At 44.1% G+C, this 11,362-nt stretch overlaps 1 long non-coding RNA gene across 7 annotated transcripts in view; it reads left to right on the top strand.

Moving 5' to 3' along the window:
• The window catches only part of LOC112670610 (uncharacterized), a 52,958-nt gene extending 41,798 nt beyond the window's left edge, over nt 1–11,160 (top strand). For 2 of the 7 annotated variants that reach the window (XR_003143075.3, XR_003143076.3), the window contains 4 exons: nt 8,745–8,863; nt 8,941–9,177; nt 10,147–10,300; nt 11,008–11,158. This is a non-coding gene — a long non-coding RNA (uncharacterized LOC112670610). Of the gene's footprint in view, nt 1–8,744; nt 8,864–8,940; nt 9,178–10,146; nt 10,328–11,007 lie in introns of those variants that run through there. The other 5 variants (XR_007402059.1, XR_003143077.3, XR_003143074.3 and 2 more) reach the window with 5 other exon arrangements.
• The last annotated feature ends 202 nt before the right edge of the window (nt 11,161–11,362 follow it).

The raw sequence follows: 11,362 nt of genomic DNA, 5'->3' as shown, positions 1-11,362 counted from the left end.
CAATTAACTCAGCTATTTCCTAAAAGCCCTATCTCCAGATATAGGCCCACTGGGGGTTAGGACTTCAACATGTGGGGCAGGGAGGGGAGGAGGGGGGGTGCCGATGACGACATGATCCAGTCTGTAGCATTGTCTGCCTCTCTGCACTGTGAGGCCAAGTTCCCTGGGGGAACTCTGACGGGATCTCTTTCCAGAGTTCAAAACGGGGTGGAAGGGACAGTGGCCTTTCTTGGCCCTGGATGTGTTCTAGTTCAGAGAAAAATGATATGTATGTGGCTTGTAGATGAGGAAAAGAAGCTAAGGTGACATTTTTAACAGCAAAGCAGAACATTTGAGACTTGGGAGACCTGAGTCTTAATCTTTTAATGATTTTCTGTGTGACCCTAAAGTGACATAATCTCCCCTTGGGCTTTATCCCTTGTTCCCTAACATCAGGGGGCGGGGTGTTGATCTGCTTCCTAAGGTGGTTGAGGGGAACTAGCAGAAGATATAATTACAGAAGTCTTTTCTGAACACACAAAGATGCTTTTGGATGCTGTAAATAAAAGTAATGCAGAAGAATATACCTCTTTTCAAAGTGCACGACATCTGCAGGGTAAAGTTTGAGCTCTAATAACTGAACCTCAGTCTCCCATGGCTGGTGGGATTGCTAAGAGGGAAAATGAGTCTTCCCCATCCAGGGGGTGAAAGGAAAGCTTGGAGAAATCTGCCCAACTGAAGAGAAATGGGTTCTGTGAAATTCAGGACAACACAGAAAGCATTCCGCACAATCCTCCAGTGACGGTTTGTCAAACAGAAGCAAATCCTCCAGGACATTCTCTTTAATATACTTTTAGTAAATGTTTTATTGGATTGGATTATGGGGATTAAGGGAATGAAGAATCCATACCGTATTTTTCAAAAGCAATATTTTTAGAATCACAAATTATATTGAAATTTTTATACCAAGAAAATAAAAACAAAGATCAGAAGAACTAAACAGCATTTATATATGTCTCTACAGAGATATATATGTATATTAGCAAATTGAAATATAGCAAATACACACAAAAACACCCACATAAAAGAGATGCAAATTATATTTTTGACACATTTTCAGCACAATCACCTAATACAATTTTCTTTTATAGGCAGAGGTAATAAATAGTGCAAATGTATATTTATGGTGTATTTGACAAATGTATTTGCTTTTAGTCAGAGGGAAAAGCTCCAGTGATTTTACTGTGGAAATGCTTCTTGTCTACCTGGACTAAATTGCTCTTCTTTCTTCTGGATTTCTCACTGTGACTGAGTCTGAGGTGAGAACCACCTTTTGGTGTCAGAGCTTGGTACATGCTTGGAATACAGATTTGGAGCACACTTGAAAATCAAGATGTCACAGTATTTGTATCTTGTCTCCTCTCTCAGACCACATGCTCCATGAGAGTAAGGACACGTCCTGTTACTTCTCCACAAATCTTTCTGCTTCCAGAACAGCAATTTCATGTAAGGGGTACATCACTAGACTGTGTTGGTTATTATTCTGCTAGAGGGTTGGCGTGGTCTTCAGGGAAGCAGACATATGCTATGTGCTCCAAGACGACCTTCCACTTCAGCATGTCCAAACATCACACTTACTCTTAATCCAAGATATGAGAGTATTTCCCTAGCTGATGAACTTAACTTCCAAAGATCCATTTCTCTAGTGTGTCCTATGGGGGTGCAGGTGCTGACAGAGGAGTTTGGTCAAGAGGTACAGGCTTTATTTCTTTTTAAAGATTTTATCATTTTGAGAGAGAGAGTGCAAGAGAGAGTGAATATGAGTGGGGAGGGAGGCTCCCACACTGAGCAGGGAGTCTGATGCAGGGCTCGACCTCGGGACCCTGAGATCATGACCTAAGCTGAAGGCAGACACTTAACTGACTGATCCACCCAGGTGCCCCTGGGGCACACTTGATTTAATAAGCACAGAGTGGTACTACGGGTCCAGGTTGGAAAGAAGCAAGCCCAATGGCTCAGCCCTGGCAAGGAAAGGGTAACAATGGGGGAGGAGTAGAAAATGAGGTTCTGGGACCTTTGACTCTTAGCTAGAGAGCCCCTGCCCCACCACAGGCTGCACCTGGGGAAGGCCGCCTCAGGCCTTGGGTGTGGATATTCCCAGGGAAGCCTGTGGGTGAATTTGCCCTCAGAGCAGAGAAAAGGAACCACCCTGGGAACAGATGGAAAGGGGATCAGAGGTCATAGGGACAAGGAGCAGTCATCAGACCCACGCCAGAGCCCAGTGATGCTTGCCTTGGGGACAATTTCTGGAGAGAATACTGAGACATTGGTGGCTAATTTCATAACAAACACTCGGCAGGTGAACACCCCTTTCTGGTGGCTGTCTCGAAGCCTGAGAGCTCAGCAGACTTGTCAAGCTCCAGATGCAAAGGAACTTCAGAGAAACAAGAGGCCGTGATGTTTTATCTGGCCCTTCCTTTATTTGGTTCCCTTTCTTAGTTCCTCGTCTGGTAAGGAGGGCCTCATTAGGAAGGACCGGGTGTTTCCTTTTTTTATGTGTGTCTGTATCTCTCCAGGCCTGAAAATAAGACCCAGGCCACCCCCACCATGCTGCCGTGAGCAGATATATTTAAATTTCTTTAAGCTTGGGTGACATCCTCGGATGAGGAGCTCTAAGTACCAAGAATTATTGTTATTACTATGTAGTTACTGCCTAGCATGCAGCGAATTACCCTGCCCTGCTGTGTAAAAGATGTATAGTGGGATGGGGAAGTGCAGAAGGAGGAGAGGCATTGAGATGCGGAAAGAACCAGAGTAAAAAAGTATTCAGGAGGACCCAGACTGGAGTGCCCCATGCATGGGTTCTCCACTGGGCACACTCTTACAGCTGGAAGCAAGAAATGATCTCTTTCCACTCCGCAAACAGACACGGTAAAGAGGCTGGGCCTGGAGGACATGCCTAGCCCAGGGCCCATAAGGCATGGATCTGTAACCCAGTCCCAACACGTACAACTGTGCCTTGAACAAGCGAATGAGCCTGTCCAGCCCTTGGTTTGTGGCACTTGGCAAGTAGAAAGTTCCAAAAAGTTGTAGCAATTACTATTACTACTAGCACTACTGCTATTATCAGGCTTCGGTCCTGTTGTCAGTGATTTGCTGAAGGACCCGGGAGCACTGTTTTCAAACAGAGTCAGGATTTCCCTGGAGGGATCACCAAAGAGACCCAAGAGAAATGAAAACCCATGGCCAGCGTGGAACCACCGAAAAGGGTCACATGGCTGCCTCCCAGAATTCCCAAGGACCCCCATTGGATGGGTCTCAATTCAACCTAAAAATGGTTTCTGAGAGGTGCCAGTCTTACTAATGAACCGTGGGTTTCTGTTGATGACGAGCAGCCAATACAGCAAGCGATTGATCAAGGAAGAGTAAGATCAGTAGCCCATATCCAACTGGCCACCATGATGAATCTGGAGACTATTCTGGAAACTGATGCTGAACACTGTGCATCCAAATCATTTCCAAGGTATCAGGAGCAGATGTGGGGCAGGTGGGTGTTTAGTGAGACTTCACACTGCATGTCTGCTTCACATACACCAACCACATGGGGTTGGGACTGCCTCTGCAGTTCCAAAGCCCCCGGACGAGCTTCGCCAGGCCTGGGGGAGTCTATCTGAGGAGGTATCAGACTTCTGCCCACAGAGAACTAATGACAGAAGAGGTAAGACAAAGCCTCCAGGGAAAGACGACTAATAGTACAAGGGGAGGAGCCACTGGAGAGGCAGCCCACTCAAGTTTGGATTCAGAGGGTCCTGTCAGCTCCAGTGGGCAGAGAATGCCCCATTGCTTCCTGGGAGATCATGGGGCAACTCCATAGGAGGACATTGGATCTAGAATGCAAATAGATTACCTCCGCCACCCATACACACAATGTTACACTTAGGTGATGTCCAGCTGCTGTCAAACCAAAGTCAAAAATGATCATGTCTTAATAACTAGTCACCTGATTTACAAATGGGTTGGTGCTGGTATTTGGGTCTTTTCCCACCCAATTATTTGAAGTAATCTGCTGATTTGGGGACTTGTAACTAAAAGCCCCCACCCCTCCTTCCAAGAATTGATCAACTTGAATCAATTCAAAAGAACAGCACCCTGAATAAAAGAAGCATGGTACCACAGTGGCAGGAATTGTTGGGCTGCTGGGCACGCCTTTCCTTCTGCTCATCCCCACCCTGGTCTATTCCTGCGGGTGGGACTTCTGGGGACAAGGAGGGTAAATGGTTACCCACTAGCAGGTCCGCTGAAAGATGTCTTTTCCAGCTTCCCTCTAAAAGGCTCAAGAATTATGTCTCAAACTCCTCTATTAATTTAATAAAACAAAACACTTTTAAAAAAGCAAAGACTGCTCTGCCAAATAGAACAGGCTGTGAGGTGCCAAGCAGTTTAAACTCCATCGGGCACATTTTATTGATTCTTTTCTACTTCAGGGAAGCAGGGCAACCCTGAGGACTGAGAAACACACAGGACTCCCAGACAAAGGCCTGGGTGCACCCGACGAATGCATGTACCCTGTTTTGGAAGGAGCCCATTCTGAAACCTGCTTCCTGCCATCATGCCAGACCTTCAGTGAATTAATTTAGATGTAGAAAAGCAAACCAACCATAAATGCCTTCTCGGTATGGGGGAGAATTTCACCAGGATGCAAAGTGGGGTTAGGGGGGTATGAACAAGTCGGCCCCAATTATGGTATGGGGTTTTAGGGGCTGGATAAAGTGCTCAGTGTCACACATCTGCTTCCCAGACGGGGCAGGTGGAGCAGGTTAGACAGAACTGGTGTGTGAGAAAGGAATGGGTTCTTTTGAGCCCTTTTACTTAAAGCAATGAAAGAATAATTGCATTGTCTGTTGCACTAAAAGTTTTCAACAGATGACCTGGTTCTGTTCTTAAAAAAACAAAAACAAAACAAAACAAAAAACCCAAGTACAAGAGGCATGAACTATACAACATGCCAATGAGAGAAGCAAATACTTTCTGTTGTGGGAGGTAATTTTTCCGGAAAGTTGTCCATTGCAGATTGTGACACATTCCCGCCACGTTCTCTCCCTCCTGCTCCTTCTCTCCGTTGGCTTTGAGGAAACACGCTTCCAACTTGGAGAATTCATCTTGTCTGATTAATGATGTGTACATAGAGATTTCTGTCTCCTCTTCCTTCTCCTGGTCTTTTTTATTCCGTTGTTTGCTGTGCTACAACCCTGCGGATAGATGGTTCTGCCGTGATAAATGTAAAGTTTGCATAAGCCATGTAACAGCAGGACAGCCTATTATCACTGTACATTTTCCATGGCTGTGCAAACCTCTGTAGGCTATTTTATTGCTAATAGATCCACAGAGAAACAGTAGTGATTTTACGACTCTTTTTAAAATGGAAATTCATGTTTGAGAAATACAACTGGGAGGAAACAGATGTAAACCACTTAAGCATTTGCAGAAAATTGAGATGCACACTCTTATTTACAGACCTACATAGCCTCCATCGCTTTATTTTCAAAATTAAAATAAGCAATCTGTTTACCATGGGAAATGAGGAACTGTAAACTTGTTGTTTTTCCTTTTACATGGCAATGGCCGCCATCGTTGGGCTTAATGGCAGAGCTGAAACAGGATGGCAATTTTTTTCCCCTTAGATTTTATTGTCTATAACACATTCCCTCTGTAATCTGCGTGAGAGGTAGGCGAGTGGGAAAGATTCGAGTATAACTGTATGTCTGAACTCACATTATGCTTTAACAGCTGAAATGATTACCACACACATTAGAAGGATTTTAACCAAGTACTTAACACCACCTGCAAATTGCTTAAAATATTGGGAGAGTCAACCAACCTCTACAAAAGATGCTTTTATATATCTCAACACAAAAGCACAGCCCATCTAAAAATATTTATTCTTGACTTGTCCCACCCTTCTTATATATTCAGGAATTGTGAAAAATCTCACATTTTGGAGAGATGTAAATTGAAGTGTCACGGGACAACATATCAATGAGATGTCTGTGCGCTGGTGTCTCAGAGCCAGTTCCTGATGACATGTGGAGGCACCTTTAATTTTTCTTGTCTTTTTTTTTTTTTTTAATTTTGGAACCACATTTTAAAAATCGTGGTAAAATATACATAACATAAATTTTATCATTTTGACCATTTCTGCATGTACAATTCAGCAGCTTGAAGCACATTCACATTGCTGGGCAACCATCACCACCTTGCATCTCCAGAAATTTTTCATCTTCCCAAACAGAAACTATATACATTAATCAACTCTTCATCACCCCTCCCCATGGCCTCTTGTAATGTCCATTCTACTTTCTATCACTACGAATGTGACTACTCTAGGTACCTCAGATAAGTGGAGTTAGGCACTATTTGTTCTTTGGTGTCAGGCTTATTTCACTTAGTACGATGTATTCAGGGTTCATCGATGTAGAATGTGTCAGAATTTCTTTCCTTTTTAAGGCTAAATAGTTTTCTTTGTATATACATGCAACGTTTTGCCATGCACCCATCTGATTTTAACACTGAGGAATATTGCTAGCACCACGGGCATGGAGGTGACCTGCCTATAACTGAGCACTACAAGGCAGCCTCCAACAAGCCCCTGAGAAGGAGAATGGCCCGATCCACAAAATGAGGCAGGGAGGACCCTTGTGACCCACACATTTCTGGTCTCTGTATAATTCCTGGCTGTGTGAATTTTTTGCTTTCATCCTAGATCTTTATTTTAAATGTGAAAGAGGCTAAACCAAAACCCTCTTAGAAACTGAAATTCTTCCCAGAGACTAGTTATGATGGACCTCAGCCCAGGGTCAGAGAATAGAACGTGTTCTCCACATTCCTTTACAACCTCAGTGGCTCCCCCAAGCCATCTCCTCTGCCATCTTGGAGGAGGCAGTGGGAAGACTCCCTGATCACAATTTTTGGGTCACATCCAACAAGACATAGCCACAGCGAGCCAGACTCTGGGCAGACTCATTCTTAGTAAAAACCATACTGTATGGAGATGGTATGAGCACATTCACAAACCGATTTGCTCTCCTCCCCCTCACACTGGAGGAATAAAACTGCCCTTTATTTACGTTATCTCATGGCCCATGTGATGTGTAGAAGCTTCTGTTTATGGCCCCCCTGGTGACGCAAGCTAGTGACAGACATGTGGAGGAAGCTTCGTGGCTCAACTGCTATGACTCTGCCTGCATGGTTACCACAGTTTTCCACGGACTCACCCCTGTTCTTGCCATTGCCAGGTGCTGCCATTTATTGGGGGGGGGGTTCACAGTACCTGCAAAATTAGTTTCTGTTATCAGTGTATTATCCGACAATTGCATAACCTTGGAGGTTTGCCTAAACATCTCTGACATTTTGCATGGGCAAATGGACGTTTGTTGAGAGGAAATCTTAGTAATGGAGAGACCCTTGTGCATTGACAAAAAATTGCTATGTACATTTATTTATTCTACACGACAAAAATCCTGTGAGGTCTTGGGGTAGCCCTGTCATCCTCACTTTATTGATGAGGTCAGGCGACTTGTCCAGGGACTGCAAGCAAAGCTGCTCTTTCTTCTGAGGTGAGCCTACCTTCCCTTCCCAGGAATGCCTGCCTCATCTCAACACCTTCTCATCTGCCCTGCTGATGCCCTCTCCCAGAGTGCTCTTGCCATTCACCCTGGGCTTAGCACCTCCACAGCATTTTGTCTTCTACTTTCGCCGTGCTTGCCTCAAAACTTTGCCTTCAACATTTTTTTTTAAAGTTTTATTTATTTATTCATGAAAGACACACAGAGAGAGGCAGAGACATAGGCAGAGGGAGAAGCAGGCTCCCTGTGGGGAGCCTGACACGGAACTCGATCCCAGGACCATGGGATCATGACCCGAGCCAAAGGCAGATGCTCAACTACTGAACCACCCAGGTGCCCCTGCCTTCAACTTTTGACTTCACTCACTCCTCTAACCACCTTCCATGGAACAGAGAACACTTGGTCATGCCTCTGCTAGACTCTGGAAGCTGTCAGGCTCGGGCAACTTCCTTGTCTTGGTGACAGTCTCCCAGAGGGCTTGCTTGCATTGGTGTGCCTTCACACAAAAGTTAAATACAGCTTCTGCTAAATCCACATCCTCCACACCTGGAACATTTTTCTGTTAGGCGTTGTATAAAGATCCTTTTATTTTGTTTGGGGTTTGGGTGGGATGTTTTTGGTTTTGCTTGTGGTTAACAATTTGATTTGTCTGGTCATGACCGTAGGAGCCTTAATCTTTTCTCTCTTGTTGCATCTGCTCTAATTCACTGGCTCCCCACCCCACCATGCCTCATCCACACTCCCAGAATGGCCTGCCACTATCACAGATATTAGTATTAATGCTAACACTTCTTGAGTGTTATCTAAATATCAGACATATTTTCTCTTAATTAATCCTTAAAATAACCCCATGAGGTAGGCTTAATTGTTAATCCCATTTTACAGATGAGGAAACTGAGGCACAGACTTTAACTTGCTCAAAGTCAGACAGCTAGTCAGTGGAGGACAGGGATTTGGATTCGAGCAGCCTGCCACCAAAGTACCTCAACTGCTACACCCCAGCCATTCGTCCCCATCCGCTTCCCTTTGTTACACTACTTACTTGGCAAAAAGAATGGAGTACTTGACCTTGTCCTGCTAAGTGAAATAGTAATAAAGCTCTTCCAAGTTTCCTGACACTTTTCCCCCTTTCTTGGCCTCCAGAACAAAGCCAATCTATCTGCCAATGAAGCTCAGGGACTGAATGACTTGTAAACGTGGTTCCAGGTTCCATTGCAGCTAACAGCTGGAGGGATGACCGGCTGGGCACCTGTCCTTCCCAGGTAAGGAGCATTCACATCATACACGGTCCCTCTTATTTTCCTCTACCTTGCACAAAAGCTTCAGGGAGTCTTTTCAGTTCTCTTCTCTCATAGGTCTCCTGGGAGATGAAAGCAAGCAAGCAGCCAGCTCCAGCCTTTCCTCTGTCTTTGGATTCCCATGCATCTCGTCACCATCATGATCTGAAACTGCAGCTGTGCCTCGCTCTCCTTTCTGGCTGACTTGCCCCAAGTGCCACCATGGTGTCTCTGACCCAGACCAGGGGAAAGATGGTCATCACTCTGAATCTCCAAATTCATGCATATTCAATACTATGGTATTCTAGGAATTTCCTTTCTTTTTTCCATCCTCTACAGGTTTTGCCCAACACTTATCTATTCATTTCCTCCCTCCCCAGGCTCCCCTCTATTTTACCAGCTGCTCCCAGATACATGGTTTCATTGAATGCCATTCATTGAATCAAACATGGATTCATTGAATCTCACAGCACCCATTGAGATGGGAAGAGATGAGTGCTTCTATCCTCAAGAGATGCTTCAAAGGGATCCACTTCCCACATACTTAACACGATAACTTCTTCTTCCAGGAAGCCTTCCTGGATCACCTTTCCCAGTCACTGGCCTTTCTCTGAATCCACAGTATCTACTTTCTGGCTTCTACATTCTGCAATTCATCCCATTTTGCCTCATGGCATTTCTTGTATTACTGTCATGAATTGTTATTAACGTCTCATATATTTATGCTTTTGTCTCCTCAACTAAATTTTAAGTTCCTTGAAGGGGTTTATACTTCCAGATATTCCTCATACTGCCTTGAATTCAATAATTTTGCTATTTGATTTAAGCTCTGGTTGGATAGTGGAATGTATTTTATTGAGTGCCCAAAGCAAAAGGATTAGGTGAGTCATTTTGAAATTCTGTGAGTTCTAGTTAATCCCTTTTGCAAATTGGCATCCCATATCTAAATTAATGAATGAACAAAGGAGCTTACAGTAAGCAGGTTATCCTCCAGTTTATAATAAAAAGATAAAATATTTTTTCAGCAAGCATGAAATTTATAAAAATACAAAACAATTTCTTTATGGGCAACAGTGTTATTTGCTGGTTAAGAAGATGCATGTTAGGGGCTGAATTGTGTCCTCCCAAAATTCATATGTTGAAGTCTTAATCCCTAGTGCCCGTGGTATGTGACTATATTCAGATAAAAGGTCTTTAAAGATATGATTAAGTTAAAATGTGGTGGTTAGGGTTGGGCCTACGCCAATATGGATGTGTCCTTATTGAAGGAGGAAATCCGGACAACACAGAGAGAGACACAAGCCGAGGAATAACCATGTGAGGACGCAGCAAGGAGGTGGCCATCTGCAAGCCAAAGAAAGAGATCTCAGGAGAAACCACATCTGCTGACACCGTGATCTGGGACTTCCAGCCGCCAGGACTGTGAGAAAATAAATGTCTGTTGTTGAAGCTGTGCAGTCTGTGGTGTTTTGTTACAGCGGCCCAAGCAAACTAACACAATGCAGTTTGCACTCAAACAAACTAAGATTTCTTCTCTGTCGTTTAGTCCCAGACTACATGCCTTGAGGTGTGTTATTTAACTTGTCTGTCCGTATCCTCATCTGTAAAGTGGGAATAGCAGCGCCTGTGTCTCTGTGTCGGGAGGTGGTGGAGCTTCAGGGTTAAAGACAGGGCTTTGGAGGTGAACGATCCAGAGTTGAAATCCAGGCTCTACACCTTATTAACAGTGGCATCTTGGGAAACGTTCTCTAACTACCTGCTTTGTGATGTTTTTTTGAAGATTAGATGAAGGCTCTCGCTCAAATCTCAATGTTGGCTTCTCTTTCTTATTCAAGGGAAAGGAAGTTTTAACCAACAGGTCTCAAATGCAATATCATCCTACCAGCATGTGAACATATCAGGTTGTTTTGGCCTGATGCTATAAAATATTTAATTCCTGTAACTCCCTTTGTTGGGATTCTGTACTCACATACAATCTTCTGACCAAGCTTCCCCAGGGCCCTGCCAAAGGCTATGGTGGCCGAGTATCCCAGCTCCCCTGATAGTTGTATTTCTCATGGTGACCCTGCCACTTACCAACTAACTTGGGCAGTGACCAAACTTCTCTGTCTTGATTTTCTAATTTGCAGAGGAGGGATAATGTCAACGAGATACCATGACGGGTTGAGAAGGATAAGTGGCAGGAGACATAACACCAACTAACAAATACGGAACACCTACTGTGGAGCAGGCATGTGCTAAGTGCTTTGCAAACCTGATCTCAGTAAATGAGGTATTGATAAGTCTCGGTATAGTACCTGGCACATTATAAGCGCTCAGGAAACACTAGTGGTTAAATGGCGAATAGGAGCTTACTTCCCATATAGCATATTTCCAGGAAGAGATTATGCTGATGGTGCCTATCTAAGTATCCCAGGGCCTGGAACACATTTCTGAATATAAAATGATACATTGGCATTCTGCTTCAATGCATCCATGTCAAAA

This window comes from Canis lupus, chromosome 14, assembly GCF_003254725.2.
Source record: "Canis lupus dingo isolate Sandy chromosome 14, ASM325472v2, whole genome shotgun sequence".
Taxonomy (NCBI): domain Eukaryota; kingdom Metazoa; phylum Chordata; class Mammalia; order Carnivora; family Canidae; genus Canis; species Canis lupus.
This window is presented reverse-complemented; position numbering and strand designations above follow the sequence as displayed.